The following is a 15,350-nucleotide window of genomic DNA, read 5'->3' as shown; positions in this document are numbered from 1 at the left end:
TGGTGAATCAGTGAGCTGGAAATTTGTGTTAAATAAAAATATTCTGAAGTTTCTCATACCATCACAACAGAAGATGTGTTCTTTATACTGTTTTAAAAAGTAACACCTTTTTATTGTTTTCAAGTAGGGTTTGACAGAAGGCTGTTGATGATGTCAGCTGAAGATAGTCAGTATTTCGCAACAGTAGTCAATACCTGTGAGGTCAACAATGGGAACCCAGTTATCCACTGAAACTAAGGATTATATTGTTAAACATAATAAGAGTGACAAGAGGAAGAAGACAAATTATAATAGTGTAGCATAATAGAATATATATCAGGGCCGGCTTAAAGGACTGTTTGTAACTTTTTAAGGGTATAAATGTACCGGGTCGGGATCCCATGCGTGCTCGCATATGCGCGCTCGCGTGTGGCCGGAGTCACTGCTCCGCTGCCTGCTTGCCTTCACTCAGACAGCTCTCGTTGTCTCACTCCACCTCTACACGAGCATGCGCGCACACTACACACTGCAGAAGAGTTAGTAGCTCTGAGAATATCTAGTGAATGTACAGTGGACGTTTGTGCAGAAATAACTGCTGCAGGTCCTCCAGACCAACAGAGGTTTCCCGTGTCTTGTGAAGTGACGGGGCTCCGCAGCGAGAAACGTTATCGTCTCCGACTGGGTGCCGGTGTCTCCCTGCGGGCGCAGTCGGGAGACCATAACGTTTCTCTTCCTGCTTCAGCCCCGGCACAGCCCCGGAGGCTGAAGCAGGAAAAGCCAACACTAGGATCAGCATTGATTCATGGAGAGACCTTTGTCTGGTCAGCTAACATCACTGCCAAGCAGCTGAAATATAGAGTGATATTGTGGTTTTAGCTGACGTGTGTCGCCTCACTGTTTTGAGCGATGCTTGTTCATGTCTATTTAGAGCGAGCAAGCGCGAGCAACAGGACGCTGACTTTCGTTGACTTAACGGCCACAGGTGACGCTGTTAACGAGCAATTCTGAAAGTTACAAATAGTCCCTTTAAGGCATAGGCCATATAGGCAGTTGTCTAGGGCGTCACCTCCTAGGAGGTGCTGGTCGCCCTCTAAATATATATATATATATATATATATATATATAAATGCAGGTGGGTGCCCAGGTCACAAATGAACAAATAAATAAAGAAAAGAAGAAATACACTTTTCACCCCTGTAACTCTCTTTCTAGTGTAAATTGTAGTGAAACGGACTAAACACTTTTAAGCCAACAATATCAGGGACCAAATGTTTATCTATATAATAATAAATTGTATTTATTATAGTAAATTGTTATTCATGAGAATACAAACCTTAATTTTGGTTAAATTACTTTTCTTTGTAATTCTTTTTTTTTTTTTTTTAAAGAGAACTGTCCTTGAGTTACATCAACAGTTACATTAACAGTACACATTAAACTCTTCTTTCTTGCTTGCATGAAGCAGGAAAATCTGTTCTCATCTGTGATCCGTGACAGGCTGCTGGTCTTCCTCGTCTGCTTTGAAAATGATATGTTCGGCTAGTGTGTTTGTATTTCAGCTCATATCCACATGCTCAGAGTTGCTATTGTAAATCTCTAGTTGAATATTATAATCACGCAGAAATGAAAAGGGTAACCCTCATGCAACATGTTTTTTGACATTTAATTGGCTCAGTTTACAGTTTATGTCGGGTTGACTGAACAGCTTTAATGATTTTTCATTATCCTCAGTGTTTTCTGATACAATTATTAGCCTGTATCATAGATGTACTAAAGAAGGTCAAAGGTCAATTGTTCCAGGTATGGTTCCTTTCTGTGCATTAATGTTACACATTACCATAGCAGAGTAAGTGATTATCTTATATTATATTATTGTAACTATCATCATTGAATGCAACAGCAGCAGTGACTTGACAGCTTGAGATGAATCATTCAGAAAAAAAATCTGACATTCATGAATTTCCATCTCAATCCACTCTTCAAACTCTGATCTCTGCTCCTTGTTTCACCTCTCACAATTCATTGACATTCATTAGAATGACTCCAGTTCTGTTACATAGTCTGACTTTAGATGCGGTTAAAGAGATGAAATGTTACTGTGAGGGGAGAGCATGAGATCATATTAAATGTTCCGTTATAGACATTTCTATAATGTGGTAGCATGTGTATTTCAGAATATTTTGTTGTTTTATTGAGGAGGTAAAATTTGTCAGAGGATTAGACTGTTATCGGGGTCATTAAATGTGTGTTATCAGTGGTTATAAGTCTCATAGATGTGGGTCAGTAGGGGCCTACTTTACCCACCAGTAGGTTTTATCATCGATTCACATGGTAGATAACCGAAAGAAGGAATAAAAGAAGACGACCGCGACCTCTAGTGACCTCAAGTAATTATAACAGGAGAAAAAGCAGAAGTCAGGCGCTGTAGTATAGACATCTGAACCTCTTCATGGCTCTGTTTTCAGGCTTTAGAAAATCTAGTCTCTGACGGGAGACTTTGGTCAATCAGAGGTCATTTCAGAGAGAGAGCCCTCCTATTGGCTGTGCTCCGGCTGGTGGGCGGTGCTTGGTATTTCCTCAACTGTTCTCAACATGGTTGTCGGGTCACAAACTATCTCATTTTACAGCTAAACAGTACACTACAAGATGTTTCTGAAAACATTTGAGGAGAGAAATAGGCATTACAGTAACAGAATATTAATTCATATTTGATCAGCGCTGCCTAGTTTGACCATTTGGTAGGAGTTTGCGAGTGATTGACAGCGGGCTCTCATAGACGGCAGCTGGACAGCAGACTCCAGCTCGGCTCTGATTGGTTGTTTTCCTCCGTTCTGTGGAATCTTGCAGATGCCATTAGGAGCATCGGACGACACAGAGGCACATGATTTTGAATTTTTTGTAAGTATTATTTTGTATTACCTGTCCTGGCACTACTGTCAGGATATAGTGACCATTTTATTAAAATAACTCTTTTTAATCATATTTGCTTCATTTCTACCCACTGCAGCTTTAAAATGAACAATGTTTCTGACTTTGACTAAATGAACTAGAGGCTAACTAGCTCTCTCGTAGGTGTCAAAGGGCAAGCAAGACAGCAGCAACAGTGCCAAGGCCTCACCACACTTCGTCTACACATCCACCATGGTTACGTCCTCAACACTCCAAAACCTGGAGCCGACTCCATATCTCCACCTGGCATGAAGCATTTTGAGCCGTGGAGATGAAATTGAAGCAAACAGCCCCTATTGCTCAGGTAGATTCTAATAAGAAAAGCCCCAGGGGTGTGAGGTGGGGGGGCTGGTGTCTTTGTACGTGTGAGAACAACGGCAGCGGTACGTGGGCCGGGAATGGCAGAGCTCCTCTGACAAGGAGGACGTTTAAGTTCAGAGCGTGTGAGACTTGTCCCGTCGAGTGAAAACAATTGGCCAGTTCCAGCTCCCATTCATCAAAGTGACAGCACTTGGCCACGTGGAAATGAATGAATAAATAAAGGAGAACGCATTCAGTGTGCAGATGAAGTGGAGCCTGCTGGGTAGACGCTGTCAGAGAGGACTGTCAGTATGTATACTATTCAGCCCTTGTTGGCAAAATGACATCCCCAACGACTGAAATGCTCATTGCATATGGTTCCCTCCTCTCCACCACACTATATACCTCACATCCAAATGATTTCTGACAGTGAAAGTAAAATTTAATCTTTTCAATCCCCCTTTCACTTCTCATCTTCTGATATTGTAGCCCCTACCGGGCAGCTGTCATGGCTGTATAAAAACAGGGGCGGTTGACCTCGGAGAACTCGAGCATATCAACATCCTTTTCTTGACTTTGACTGTGAAAAGAAGAGTATTTGTATGCACCCCACGTGGATACAGAAAAGTATGCTTCACCCCTCACTACCCTGCTCGTGAGCTATGACCTGCCACAAATTCAGTATTGATCATTGCTTTCTGTTGCCGCTGAGCTGCCTCGGTTATCTATAGAACGGCATGCTGGCCTACAAGCCTCCTTCCATGTGTAATTCACAAGAAATAAGAACGTCTTTGATAAGGAGGCAGTCTGTACTGCTGAGGTCGTACTGTAGACACATTGTGGTCATCTCACTGGATCCTTTGTCTCTTTTATCTGTAGAGGGAAGAACGTTTAGGAAATCATCGGGAATGTTCTCTGTGACCAATTAATGTAATTTAGGTTGTAGTAAATGCGATGGAATGTTCCATCTGAATTAGGGCTGTCAAAGTTAACGTGATAATAGTGTGTGTTAATGCAAATTTGCTAGACTGAAGATACTGGCATCATATGAAACTAGAAAAGCTAAGGAATCCATTGGTACCAACCATGTCAAACTAACTCGAGAAGGAGGATAAATAACGCTCCAAACTTACGCTTACCTCAAGATATGTGAATGAAAATGGGTTCTATGGGTACCCACGAGTCTCCCCTTTACAGACATGCCCACTTTATGATAATAACATGCAGTTTGGGGCAAGTCATAGTCAAGTCAGCACACTGACACACTGACAGCATGAATTTGCCATGTTTTGATTTGAGCATATTTTTTATGCTAAATGCAGCACCTGTGAGGGTTTCTGGACAATATTTGTCATTGCTTTGTGTTGTTAATTCATATCCAATAATAAATATATACATACATTTGCATAAAGCAAGCGTATTTTCCGACTCTCATGTTGATAAGAGTAATAAATATTTGACAAATCTCCCTTTAAGGTACATTTTGAACAGATACAAAATGCGTGATTAATTTGCGATTCACCGTGATTAATTGATTGAAAGCCCTAAGGGAATTACATGTATTTGCTTTCTTGCAGAGAGTTAGATGAGAAGATCAATACCATTTTCATGTCTGTAAGCTACATAAATCTTAGCTTAGCATGGAAACTAGAAATGGGGGGAAACAGGTACCCTCTGTCCAAAAGTTAAAACATATCCACCTCCCAGCACCTCTAAAGCTCATTAATTAACATGTTATATCTTGTTTGTTTAATCTGTGCAAATCCCAAAGAGTAAAATAAAAACAGCAAGTTGTGGTGTGCCGGGCTATTTCAGGATTACTGTATACCACTGTTTCCAGCGGCAGTAGGCAGACTATTTTTGGCATCATTGGGCAAAAATTCCATAATAACCTTTCAGCATATTGTAATTCAAGTGCTCTGAGAGAAAACTAGACTTCTGCACCTCCTCATGGCTCTGTTTTCAGGCTTTAGAAAATCTAGCCCGCGACAAGACTTCGGCCAATCACAGGTCATTTCAGAGAGAGAGAGCGTTCCTATTGGCTGTTCATTCTACAAACGCCGCTGTCAGTCACACGCGAACTCCAATCAAACGGTCAAACTACGCAGCTCTGATCAAATATGAATCAATATTCTGTTACTGTAATGCCTATTTCTCATGTAAAATGTTTTCAGAATCTTGTAGCTTACTGTTTAGTTGTAAAATGAGATGCCTAGTTTGGAGTGATTGACAGCTGCTCAGAGATGACAAGGCTCCAGCTCGGCTCTGATTAATTGTTTTCCTCCGGTTTGTGAAATCTTGCAGATGCCATTAGGAGCATCAGAGGACACAGAAGCATGTGATTTTTTTCAGATTACCTGTCTCATGCACTACTGTCAGGATACAGTTACCGTTTTAAAAAAAATAACTTTTTAAAATCATATATGCTCCAATCTTGTGTACTGTTTCTTTAAGCTAAACTAACTAACACAGATGAAATAACATCAGTATCGATCCTGTCCTCCAACTCTTAGCAAGAAAACAAATAGAAGTATTTCCCAATATGTCAAACTATTCCTTTAAACAAAAGTTTGCATGAAAACTCTACTCTGCTACAGAGGCCTGAGAACATTTCATCTGCATCATTTGTCATTCAAAGCCTCTTTAAAAGCATCATTCAGCTTTAACTTTTTATGGGATGCCTTGGATCAATCCATCATCACATGAACAAAACAGAATTTAACAGCGCAGGCAACTTTTTTTTTCTTTTGTGAGGAGCTCTTATTTTCCTTATGTGCCTGGCTCCCTCAGCTGTGGCGTATCGTTCTGAGAGCGACACCTTTATCATAAATTACATACAGGCAGCACGATGGTGCCCAACTTTAGCCGGGGGTAAGCAGTGTGGGGAGTCTTATGTTGCTTGGCTGCACAGCGAACCATATTGATTACCACTCATGTTTCTTTTGAATCAATCTCCATCACCCATTGGCCATTTTCTCCATTATAATTCATTTGGGAGGACGGATGATGGAGTTGGCTGGCTGCGCGTACAGAGCCTATCTGTGGTGCTGTAGAGATTCCATCAGGAGATTTAACATTGTCTCCATCACACCAGGATTGGCTAATGGAAGGAGGCACATCACAGTCACTGCCTGCACCCTCCCATCCTCCCCCATCCTCCCCCATCCTCCCCCATCCTCCTCCATCCTCCTTCCCTGCACCCCCTGGGGATCCAGAGACAACATTTACCTTGGCTGATTAAAAACCCTGTCAAATAACACCTTGGGTTCAGGCTAGACACCCTCAGTGACAGGTGATATATGGTTTTGTCTATATGTATAGCCATACATATTGGATGTGTTACACTGTACATGTATATTTGTAGAGAAAGGAGGATGTCTAGTATGGAAGATGGAGACTGACAAAATCAAAAATAAATGAATAAATAAATGACTCAATAAGTAAGTAAGTTAGTAAATGTGGCAAAAAAATTATATTAAAAGTAAATGTAGCCATTTATTATTTGATAAAATGTGACATAAATTGATATTGTGTTTTAATTTGCTTCACTACTTATTTATCTTTGTATTAATTTCCTTATTTACTCTTCTGTTTACTTTTCCCTTTTATTTGTATATGTATTTTTATTCATTTTTAAATGTATTAATTTTGTTTTGCAATTATTTTTATTTATTTTTGCATTTATTTATTTATGTATTTATTTTTGCATTTATTTAAGTTTATCTAAGTTTGGGGAAATTAATAAAGGGTAAAATGCAAAGGGAAAAGTCGTGCATAAATGAAAACAAATTAATGCATAAATACATAAATAAATACACACATTTAAAAATAAATATAAAATAAATAAAATATAAACGCAAAAATAAATAAATTATAAATATATGCAAATTAAATAAATAAATATAAAAATAAAAACACAGAAACAGAAATATCAATGTATGTCACATTTTATCAATTAATGGCTAATTTATTTTTAGAATTATTTTTGCTGCATTTAATGACATATTGATTCATTGATTTGTTTATCCATTTATCTTTTGATTTTGGCAGGTTCCGTCCCCTAGTCTAGTTTGATGTTCCTGTCTCTGTGAACCATAAATGAAATGCCTGGTATTGACGCTTCACTGTGCATGTTTTCTTCAATGCATCAAGTCCTTCCTGAGGCACATCTGAAATAATAAAACATGCTCCATGTCAATCACTGTCCAAAAACAATGAAAATCCTTCCATATTTCTTTATTTATGCTTTGACAGGAAATTAACTCAGAAGCCATATCACCATGACAGCGACCACACATGGCATGTTTATCCCCGAACACAATCTAACTTTTGATTGTTCCTCGATAAGCCTGAGTTGTTGGATGACGCCTCTGTGTGGAGCGGATCTCGCTCGGCTGGTGTCAGCCAGATTTATTTTTCCTCCCAGCACTGGAGCTCGGTCAGTGCTCAGCTCAGCCCGAACCCCCTGGTGCTCTCGCCAATCTATCAAGTCCATCAGTGTTTCATGTAGCCTGGGGGACACTGGCTGGCAGCCCGAATGAGCTTCCTCTTCCTCCTCTTCTTCCTCATCCTGCTATCGCATCCTCTCTCTGTCAGAGCCATAGAGGCCTGCCGATGTTCGCTGGCTGTTTAGATTTCTAGTGTTTGTTTTTGTTTTTTTCACTGAAAATGTTTGATCTGTTCAGTGAAAGTTCCAAGTAAACAGAGAAAACTACAACACTACCTGCATCACAGCCTTTTGAAAAAAGGAATCGAAATGGTAAAGAGGGGGCGTTAAGACATGTACCATATAACGGCAATGCTCCCCACTCCCCGGTTCAATTTCAGCCGTGGATTGTTCCTGCATATTATACCACACTCTCTTTCTTTCCATGTCTCCTGTCTGTATCCATGCTGTAAACTATCAAACTAAAAAGGAAAGAGAGAGAAATTAAATAGAGTATAGTCTGTGATGGGTTTATTTAATAATTAGAATATCTCTCAAGATACCAGGAGCAACTGCTCATTTGTGGCTGGAAAAGGGATTAAACAGGTAATTGAGTGAAAAAGTCTAATTTAATTAAACCTGCAATAACAGATTGTTTGGCGACTAGGGGCAGCAGAAACAAGCTGCAAACACAACACTGACATATTATCACCCATAACGTGTTAAACACCAGTTGTCTATTTATACATCCAGAAGACACAGAGCAACATTAGCATTCATTTACAGACTAAAATCAAACAACAGACTAAATATCAGTCTGTTGTTTGGCTGCCATTTACCCAGATGAATCACCTTAAGGCCTTAAACCCTGAACCCTCAGGGACTTGACTGACGTCACCCGGTAAATGGTTGAGTGTGAGAGGCTGCAAGGGCTTGAAATGCTATAAATACGAATGGGACAGCACTTTGTGGCGACATATCACGTTACCTTGACGATGTCAATTGTGGGTTTTTATTTTACGTTTTTTACTGCCTATTTGAGCGTCTTCAAGGCTCTTGCCTAGAGAAACAAAAACAAGTAAATTGATAATTTGACAGTTACAAATGATCAATTTCCTTGTTTCAGCAAAATTAAAAGAAATGGTTGATGAATAAACCAGATGTGTAAAATGCTTGCATTCCTCTGATTTCATGTGTTTTTTTTATGTACCATCATAAATCATTAATGTTAATGTAAATTTAAATATGCCAGCCTGAACACTCATGTGCCGTTTCCCTTGTTTATCATGTTTTTTACACACCTCCAGGGCTTCCTCTGGTAACCGTGGTAACCCTGTGTTTAACGTCACAACACTATGAATTTATGACTTTCCCTTCGGCAAAGTCTACAGAAATGCAGTCGTATGGAAAGTATTCATAAAGGGCTCAAAATGTCTGTGAGAGAGCCCTCAAGGACTTGAGGATTTGACAGTGGGACATCCCTAAACCCTCACAGACTTTGCGGGAACGCGCCTCAAAGTCTGCGAGTCTGTGAGTGGGGAGATTGGGATTGGGCCTAACATTCATTCTCTTCTTAGCTCTATTTTGCGCTTCAATAACTCCTGAGGGAGATATCTGTCTCTAACTGCTAAATGCAGCTAGTTGTTAACTAGTAGTGGTGTACAGTGTGTTTGAGCTCTGCTGCTGCTGAAAAAGCAAATCAATGAGCTGAAAGACACTAAAGAGCTCCACAGAGCTGAGAGGAAGCTGCAGAGTCAAGCGCTAATCAATGGGTTATTATGAGTGGCAGTATTTCACATGCAAACAGTCATTGTTAACATAAAAGTATTAATTATAGCCACTTTAAATAAAAATCTAAGATAATTAATTTTCAATTTCTTTATTACCTAGAAAGCCAAAATAGTTATAGAGGTGAAAAAAGTTAAATGTATCTATCTATATAAGATACCTAAGGTATGAGCAGGAAATATGTATAAAGTGGTCCACTTTCCATTTTGTTAAAGGGACTCTATGTAAGAATCAGAAATTGCTTGTTAACAGTGACACCTGTGGCCGTCAACGGCAGTCAGCTTCCTGTTGCTCGCACTTGTGTTCGCACTACATGACGTCTCATGATCATCCGTTGGATTTTCCTGTAAAAACAGGCCCTCATTTTTCACATTAAAAGCAGTCTACAGGCTGGGTTAGGTTACAACCTGTTCACACTTTGGCAAAAAAAGTGATTAAAATAATACATAGTATGTGTAAAAACTTAGTCCCTTTAAAAGCCAAATTAACTAAGCAGGTTTGATGTACAGTAATGTTGATCATAATTATTGATAAATATAATGATAAATGCTCACTGCAGTCCAGTAAAGTCCTGGATGAAATTTAAGCCAAACTATGACCTCTTCAGAGTCTCAACTGATCATGAGGTGTAAATTGAGGTTTAATAAAGATGGCAACATTTTATATCATCCCTCCTCGGAGTTTAACCAATAGTAGCTGTTACAGTTTATAGGGCTGTAAAGAGTATTGTAAAGAGCTGTGATCTATTACAACTACAGCTTCTCTTGTCACGATTGTTAATGGTAAAAATTTACAAAAAACATCTTATATAACATGACATAATGCAGCATAACATGCTTTTTTATTACTGAGAGCAGCATCATTACAATGTGTGGTACCATGACAGCAGCCCACACATTTACGGTGTCTCTGGCCTAGAAAGATAGAAATCTTTAAAGCTAGTACTGTTGGTGCAGTATTGTACCCCTGTAGAGACACAAAAGAAGAGAGCGCTCACTCTGCTGCAATTTCTGTGTACTGTGAACCTTCAGGTGATCAGTTAAAACTTAAGATATGGTTACAGATATCTTCTGTTAGATCTTGAACCAAATTTTTGTGGTGCGTGATTTTTGAAAGAAGCTTTGTCCTGGTAATGCCCTTTTTTGCAGAATGGAAAGGGGATCCCTTTTTAACAGTGATTTATCTTTTAACTCTCCTGATCTGTGGCCAGCTGCTGAGCTCTAAAGAACACATTTGCACAGACTGTGATTATGCTCTCAAAAAGGTCACCACAGCGAAAAGTGCTTGTAATCATGTATCTTGTCTAAAATCAGTGAGAAGTGGATTAGGACTATTTTATGAGGTCCTGGCTCTCTCCCCCTCACATTTTCTTGTTGCTAAGTGACGGGGATCGTGTGGAGTTTTTCAAGGAATGTGGACCTCTCACACCGTCATGCCAAACACTCATACATCTATTTTTTTGTGACCCTCCAAGGGCATTTAAGAAACTGATTGATGAGACCAGAGGGCTAAGGATTAAACTGCTTTGTGTTGCGACTTAGATGTGAGAGCATGTTCTATATGCCCTCCGTTTAACTGAAGATAAAGACACGATTAATGCAGTTTGTTCATTTCCACAAGCTTCTCAGTCCCCGAGGTGCATAACTTCTAGATACATGACTAGCGTATTTGAAGTAGTTTAGTAGAATTTAGCTGCAAAGACATGAATTGAACAGGAGGCCAGCTGAATAATTTCATACACAAACAGATGCCATTTGGGATCAGTACTAGAATTACAAGGATGCCTGAGGCTACTCCTCTACTCAGCCGTCTGAGCACATCTCCAAATTAAAGACACCAAGGACCTTATTAAACAATATTTCATTTTGAGTGAAATGTCAGACAGATCATACATTTTTTAGCTAAAACATATGTGATAAAATAAATGTCCTTAGTACTGTAAATGCAAAGTTAAGCTATCAACATCTGTTCTGAAAAGCTACTGTATGATTTGGCTGTGCTGTATGCTTTCATCCCGTTTGAAATCCAGGCATTATTGTTTGTGCTCACTGTCTATATTTTGCACTATTATGGAAATTCAAGCAAAACAAATTGCGACACTTGAAGACAACACTTGAAAATCAGTATGGCGACTGGTTAAATCTTTGTGTAAAAACATGCTTTGAACCACCTAAACCATTGCAGAATTGTCACAATTCCAGGAATAGCAGGTTTACCAAATGCAGAAAACACTGATGAGGAGACAGCAGGTGGTGTTCAATGATATAATGATGATGACGAAATAAACTTACGGGATACAGTCCAGGAGCAGGCAGTCAACAGAGGCAAATCCAAAAACACAAACCAGGGACACGGAAACACTGGTCAACTAATACTAGTAACATACTGGACTTTTTCTCCCAAGGAGAGACGACAAACTGACAATGAACCAGGGGAAACACACACAGGGTGATTAGACACAAGTGGAACAAATCAGGGCGGGGCAGATCATAGATATATACATAGATACAGTATCGGCCACTCCAGCCCATTGTTGCGATATGTCAGCATCGCCGCCATATTGGGGAGGTCAGGACTGGCTTGTAAACACATACAAGTGAAGCTGTTGTTTTTCTGGATAAAAAACACTATAACATCTACATTCCTCAATCGATTTCAATGAGTCGTTTTCATATTCAGCGATTTATAATCTACATGGAGTACTGTAGGTTAGATTGAACCAGTAACTCTTTAAGTACTCTTAAAGTAAGTTTTGTCTCCAGTTACTTAATAGGCTATAATTGCTGCTAGACGCTCAAAAGTGTGTATCAACATTAGCTAAGCTTAACGTTAGGCTAAATGAACTGAATCCATTTTGCTGAGAATTACCGGTCCAATATAGAAAAAAAAACACTCATTGAAATCGGTTGAGAAATGGAAATGTTATAGTGCTTTTTATCCAGAAAAACAGCAGCTCCCCAGTTCACTTGTATGTGTTTACGGGCCAGTCCTGACCTCCCCAATATGGCGGCGACGTTGACATACGATCCAAAGGCCAATGCTGAATCTATATATCTATGGGGCAGACAATCACAAAGGCGGGAAAACACACAGGAAGTAAAACAAAGAACTTACAAAATAAAACAGGAACAGACTAAACATAAATGAATAACATAAGACAAGTGAAAACACAACAAACAGAAAACCCCCAAACCCAGAAAACCAAACCTCTTTGGCTTATCATGCCAGATAGTAATTACAAAAAGTCTGAGGGCTCTGGAAACAGAGCCAGAATGTTACAATTGTAAAGGACTGGTTTGACTTTTATTGCCTTAATTAGAGCAGCTGGAAAATGATAGGAAAGGGGGGGGCGGTAGGAGATGACAAGCAGCAAATGGCTGCGGGTCGGAATCAAACCCAGGTCGCTGCCAAGGACTCAGCCTATATGGGGCGCACACTATACCAGGTCGCAGGTCTAGAGGTCGCCCCTGTTTTGACATTTTGGGAAAAATGCAGACAATTGATACCACTCATGTTTGTCTGGTAAATATGAAGCTACAGACAGTTAGCTTTGCTTAGCACAAAGACTGTAAACAGGGGAAAACAGCTAGCCTGGATATTTTCAAAGGTAAAACCAAACAAACACATCTGCCTACCAGCAGCTCTAAAGCTCACTTATTAACATATTATAGGCTATCTTGTTTATTCAATCCGTAAAAAAACAGAAGTATAAAAACGACATGATGTGGTTTTACCTTAGACTGTATATAAGAAGTGAACGTAGTCACCGTGATGTCACTCATTGGTTTGTGGACTGCCGTTTGAAGCCTCGAGTTCGACATTTTGGCCGTCGCTATGCTGTTTTTTTTGCATCCAGAAGTGACATGAGAGCATACTTGCCAACCCTCCCAATTTTCCCGGGAGACTCGCGTTTTTCATTGCCCTCTACCGGTTTCCTCCCGGGGTCACAATTCTCCCATATTACTCCCGATTTCTGGCAAATTTTCACTTTTTTTCCTTTTCATTATTTTAGCCTGTTTCTGGAACTGTACAGTGTGTATAATCCCTACTGTTTCCACCCGGACAACAATAGAGCTACATCAAATGTTGTTTCCCGGAGGAAGAGAGCAGTCTATGCCAGCGACACAGCGCACTTTGAGCTCATGTTTGAGCTCGGTTTCAGAGCACAGTGGTGACGTTGTCGTGTTGTGTCTGAAAGGACCTTCAGTGAGTGAGTGATGGAGAGTACTAAGAGAAAGAAATACTCAAGCAAGAGCAAAAACAAATAAAAATATTAGTTTATACCAGAGATTCACACCTCCGAGGGGGCAATATATTCAGTTTTATTTCCTGAGAATTAAAGGTATAATTAAAAGTTTAACATAAAAATGCTGTTGCAGTGTACTTATTATTTTGTTATTTTCATTCTTTTAAAGTCACCCGAATGCAAGAAGCTAAGTCTCTGAAACTCTAATTTTTCTGGGGGAGAACCCACAGACCCCCTTTTTGGTTTCAAAATCCTCCCTTTTTTTAAGGTCTCAAGGTTGGCAAGTATGCACAAGAGGGTACAACCGAACGCTGAATAAGGCGACCAAAAAGGTTAGAACTAACTTTTATGAACTGAAAACACACTGTAAAACTCGTACAACTCCCAGACCGGACAACACCGTGGTAGCGACCTGTCAATCACAAGGTAGCCACGCCCTAAAGCATCCCTTGCTTCATGGTCTATTTGACTCTAAATGGGACCATCATTTACTAAATGAACTTCATGCTGTATTGAAGAAGACTTGAAACTAAAGATTGACACCATAAACTCATGTTTACAATGTTTACTGAGGTAATAAATCAAGTGAGAAGCAGGATCATTTTCTCATAGACTTCTATACAATCAGACTTTTTTTTGCAACTAGAGGAGTCGCCCCCTGCTGGCTATTAGAAAGAATGCAAGTTTAAGGCACTTCCGCACTGGCTTCACTGACCTGGAAGTTGCCTATTGGGTTTTACAGAGACTCACTGGAACTCTTTCTTGGTTGGGTGCAGTGACATACTTAACCTTTGGACAGACCCAGGCCAGCAGTTTCATCCTTCTCCCAGCATTTATACGAAGCAAAGCAGCCCACTACTGGCAAGCTTCATATTTAGCATACAGACATTAGACAGTGGTATCGATGTTCTCACCTAATGCTCGTGTTTTTCCCAAAATGTTGAACTATTCCTTTAAAGGTTTCTGTTTTGCTAATAAGATGTTACTTTAATGCCAAACACTCTCTTTAGCCATTATAAAAGCACTAATGGACCAGTGCATCATTAAATTTGTACCATTATGAAAGATATTAAAACGCCATAAGTAAGAAACTAAATGGTTCTCCCCTGGGTTATTTTTGATAATACTCAACCCTCCCTCGGGCTGAAATTAAACAAAAGCTATTAATCTCGCATAAACAGCTACAGAAACACGAGCTGCACGCTGTGCCTCGACAGTTGAGGGAGAAAGTTGTGGTGTGCAACTGTCTTTTCCCTAAACTGAAGCATGCTGGCCTGAAAAATACCAAAACTAAATTAGTACTCAAGAGGAAAAACAGGAGGAAGAAGTCAGTAACTCTGCATTATTTATTTTATTATTGATTAGTTTATTTAACATCGGTAAGGTCAGATTGTGAAAAAAGCCAAGATGTTTTAGCTGAAAAGACCTTTAAACATAACTATTATTTGTGCCACAACATTGTATAATCTTGTATAAAGAGTGAACTTTGACATCTTTGCTTTTTTCTATCATGTGTCTATGAAGGCTGATGTTAACAAGCAAGCCTTGGGAATCCATGCACTGATGCACTGTTTGCTTTCACTTTGGGGCAGCGGAAACAAGCTGTAAACACAAAACTGACTTAATTTCCCCTCTTAAAGCTGCAGTGGGTAGAAATGGAGC

Source organism: Sebastes fasciatus, chromosome 6, assembly GCF_043250625.1.
Source record: "Sebastes fasciatus isolate fSebFas1 chromosome 6, fSebFas1.pri, whole genome shotgun sequence".
NCBI lineage: Eukaryota > Metazoa > Chordata > Actinopteri > Perciformes > Sebastidae > Sebastes > Sebastes fasciatus.
The sequence above is the reverse complement of the archived record's forward strand: the minus strand, read 5'-3'. Positions refer to the sequence as shown.